At 39.7% G+C, this 4,385-nt stretch overlaps 1 long non-coding RNA gene across 1 annotated transcript; it reads left to right on the forward strand.

Moving 5' to 3' along the window:
- The first annotated feature begins 1,342 nt into the window (after positions 1-1,342).
- On the forward strand, positions 1,343-4,181 carry LOC108175153 (uncharacterized). Its single transcript, XR_003767851.2, has 3 exons — positions 1,343-1,521; positions 3,604-3,654; positions 3,740-4,181. It is a non-coding gene; the product is annotated as an uncharacterized lncRNA (long non-coding RNA).
- The last annotated feature ends 204 nt before the right edge of the window (positions 4,182-4,385 follow it).

Consider the following 4,385-nt stretch of genomic DNA (forward strand, 5'->3'; position numbering starts at 1 on the left):
ATAGGGAGAATGTGAACAATCAGCCGGAACTCGAAATCAAAGTTCTGATCTGGGACTGATTGCTTGGAGCTCTGATTGCTTACCTTGTCTGTCACCTCTTTCAGCAGATCCCCTAGCTCGGCGACTTGGAGGACTCCTACTACATGGTTTGTATCGCGTTTGACCAAGCCTGAAACTACAAGTAAGCTTCAAGTGAAATTGATACATTACCTTGTGCATCTCCACCAGTTAAAGATACCACCCCTGGATGGAGGAAGAGTACTTCCAGAGAAGATGCCACATCTACCTACGAGACAGATAAGGCAAGTCAAGACGATACCACACTCCGGAACTTAGAAGTTTCGTGATTACGAGATCATTCTCCCACAATATTTCCTAATGTCATTTGTACTAAATCATTCACTTGTACTCACTAAAAGAGAGCTTTAACCTATGTACTTGTGTAAACCCTTCACAATTAATGAGAACTCCTCTATTTCATGGACGTAGCCAATATGGGTGAACCACGTACATCTGGTGTTTGCTTTCCTATATCTATCCATTTATATACTTATCCAAACTAATGACCGGAGCAATCTAGCGACGATCACAAAAAGTGACCGTTTTCGCTACCTAGGATCTATCTTGCAAGAGAACGGAGAATTAGATGGAGATCTCAACCATAGAATACAAGCTGGATGGATGAAGTGTAAGAGTGCATCCGTCGTGTTGTGTGATCGTCGTAGGTCACTGAAGCTCAAGGGAAAATTCTATAGGACGGCAATAAGGCCAGCGATGTTGTATGGCACAGAATGTTGGACGGTGAAGCATCAACACGTACACAAAATGGGTGTAGCGGAGATAAGGATGCTTCGTGGGATGTTTCGTGGGATGTGTGGGTACACGAGAAAGGAGAAGATTGTGAATGAGGATATCCGAGGTAAAGTAGGAGTAGCCGAAGTTGAAGGACAGATGAGAGAAAATCGGTTACGGTGGTTTGGACATGTGCAAAGAAGGCCTACTGACGCTCCGGTTCGAAGATGTGACTATGGAACAGAGGTTCGGGGCGGAAGGGGTAGAGGAAGACCTAGGAAAACTTTGGAAGAGACCCTAAGAAAAGACTTAGAGTACTTGGATCTAACGGAGGACATGACACAAAACTGAGCGCAATGACGTTATAGGATTCATATAACCGACCCCACTTAATAAGAAAATGCTTTGTTGTTGTTGTTGTTGGTAAACTCTCAAAATCAGCTTTATTTCAAAGTTTTGAATGAAAATAAGCCCAAAACTTAAGCTGGAAATAACGGCTTCCAAAAACCAGCTTATGTTAAAAAACACGGGTGAACAGTACTCTTTAATGAATTTTTCAATAACGCAAAATTGCCTCATCCTTTCCTCACACTTTCAGAACACGCCGCTCGTATCAGCATGCCTCTCGCACCCAAACCAGAAAACTTCATTCCTGGCGATCTCTCTTGTTCTCCCAGCGATCTCTCTCGTTCTCCAGGTCACGTTCTCCGGCTCGGCGTCCTTCCTCTGGTAAGCTTCTCTTGTCTAAAATTTTGTTATTCATTTGTTTGGATTTATAAATTTGGGGATGGGAGAGTGAGAGTGAAAGAGGGGTGGGGGAAAAAGATTGGGGATGGAGGGTCGGGAACAAATTAATTGGGGAAGGTGATATGGTTTGTGGAAAAAATTAATTGGGAAAAAAATTAATTGGGGAAAAAATTAGGGTTTGTGGAAGGTCTGCTTCTGATTTATCTTAGGGTTTAGGTATATAAGAAAGGATGAAGCTCTGCTCTACTTCTGATTTGTCCTGCTACTGATCTGTGAACTCTGCTCTGCTTATTGGTGGATGCAGGTTTTTAATTATTTAAGCTTAGTGTATATGTTGTCTACTATAATTTCTCTTTTCGGGTTGATTTTGTGCATATGATCCATCTATCCTATCCTTATTGGGTTAAGGTTAGGCTACTCGAACAAGTGCCTAATCTTAAGCGCCTTCATGTGCAAAATTGGTTGTTCATAGTAATCTTTTTATATCTCTGTTATGATCAATTGTTGTTCATATTGTTTCGATTGTGGTTAACTTAAGGTGGTTTTGTTCTTCTTCTGTTGTGTATGCAAACTATGGAAAAAAGGTGAGATATGTGTAGCAATGTAGTTGGTATTGTGATTATGGGAAGTCTTCTCGTAGATTGGCTAAATTTGGATTTTTTTTTTTCGGACATGGTGGTATATCCATGTATTTTTGAATGAGACTCTCTTAGGAATTGAAAGAGATAAGAAATTAATAACATGAGAAAAAGTAAGGCCTTAATCCTAAAGAAAACACAAACTGCACACCAAAATAAATGAAAACTATGATTTGAATATACGTATGGATGGCGCAGGAGCAGGAGCATGGGGGGCATACCTCTGGATTTGTTCTAGATCAAACAACAACCTTTAGAAGGTTTCTCTGCATATCGGTTTAAGCCAAATATATTCTATTAGAGGGGCACCTCTATAGTTGTTTATATGTGTAAAGATCCATGATAATCCTTTAGAGTTAGATAAATATATTACACTGCTCAATTTGGGTAGCACCATAGCAGTATTGTCATGCAAATGTTTTACCTCAAGTATCTAAAGATGTTTGCTAACTAGAGGTCGCACTTGGTGTGATGGCAAGTGCCTTCGCCCATGAGCGGTAGGTCTCGGGTTCGAGACGTGGGAGCAGCCTCTCCATAAATAGGGGTAAGGCTAGCCGACATTCACCTCTCCCAGACCCTGCGTAAAGCGGGAGCCTTGTGCACTGGGTACTACTACCTATCTAAAGATGTTTGCTCTGTTGTCAATGTATTAAACTGCTCCCTGTCCAATGTGTTTGACATATGTTAAGTCAAGGAATAGACAAACTACAGCACAGTCATCTACATTGGAAGTTGGGTACTTCTGTCTCCACGCTCGAACTGCTGTCTCTACCAGTGCTCGAGCTGCAGAAGAACGTGCTCGGGCTGTTGTTATAAATCTACCACTTCTTTTTTAGAGAGGACATCCCAAATCTGCCAAGAAAGTTTTAATCTTAGATTCCAAGAGCACGAGGAATAAGAGGGGGAAAAGGAAAGGAAATGTTATATATATCTTTTGTAAGTAGCATAAATTAGCTGGCTACGCACCCCATCAGTAGCCAGGACTATAAATTCATCCCTCTCTGTGAGACGCCAATAGGATACATCTAGTAAGCAAACCACAGTTGACCATAGTATGCATTCCTTGTATACTATTGCAGGTAGATGAAAGCCATTATCCAATGTACAAGGAAAATTCACTCTCTAAAATTTATGAGAAGTTATTTCTAATATTTCTGGCCCCAAGACCTGTCATTGAACTGGAGCATCCAGTACGCAGGTGTTGTATCAGTTACTTCAGACATTTATCTTTTTCTTTGTTGGGAAAATATGAATTTACGGTCTTTGCTGAATGTTGGTGTGGCATAAGACTTCTAGCATTGAGTATTTATGTGTGTTTAGGCGTTTCCAGCCCCTTCGTATATTTACTTTAGCTCACACTACACTGTTGTAGACCTTTCTAATGCTAAAGTTTTTTCTTGGTGTATTTTTCCCCCTAATGTTAAAGGGCATATCATGCATTACTTACGAGAAAACAACACACGATGCCCTGTTGCAGGTATATTTATTTTTTGTTCCCCTACATCAGTTGGACTTATACTTTGGTGAGATTGCTAAACCCTTTTGCTTTTTCCTCCTATCAGCTTGCCCTGCGAAATTGAAGTCAAATAAAGTGAAGGATGATCCACTGTTAGCCGCTGATATTGATGAATTGCGTAAAACGCAGAATCAGAATGTCACGGCTGATGTGATGGACATCACTGAGTTTGAAGAGTGATTGGATGATTTCGGGATGTGAAAAGTTTCTAAAATGACATTTCAGCTTTAGCTATTTCAACATGCTTTTAGGTCGTTGTGAAGTAGTCGTGTATTCTGTAGAATGGTTTTGTATAGAGTGACCTGATTTTATGATTTTGCATATGTAGTACTAGTAGTTGAAAGCACTTCCAGTTCATTCTCTCTGTTGAATTCTTTTAGACTGCATTTAGACAAGTGCGTTAACATGAGGCATTTAGTTGGATTTCCTAATTCAAATTGTATTGGATAAATCTCATTATTCTATATTTGAAGTGGTTTAGAGAGTAACTGTGAAAGAACCCGTTAACCTAGTTGTACAATGAACAAAGTTGGAACTCACAACTTCTATGGGCCGTGCCAATAGGAAATAGAATAGCGGTAAGTTTGTCATACTAATTAATATTTAAGATAAAGTTTAAATATTTTGCTTTTAAAAATAACGTATATTTTGTAATTCACCTTTATTTGTTAAGAAAATTAAATTAATGGCAC

Source organism: Malus domestica, chromosome 13 (assembly GCF_042453785.1).
Source record: "Malus domestica chromosome 13, GDT2T_hap1".
NCBI classification, from domain to species: domain Eukaryota; kingdom Viridiplantae; phylum Streptophyta; class Magnoliopsida; order Rosales; family Rosaceae; genus Malus; species Malus domestica.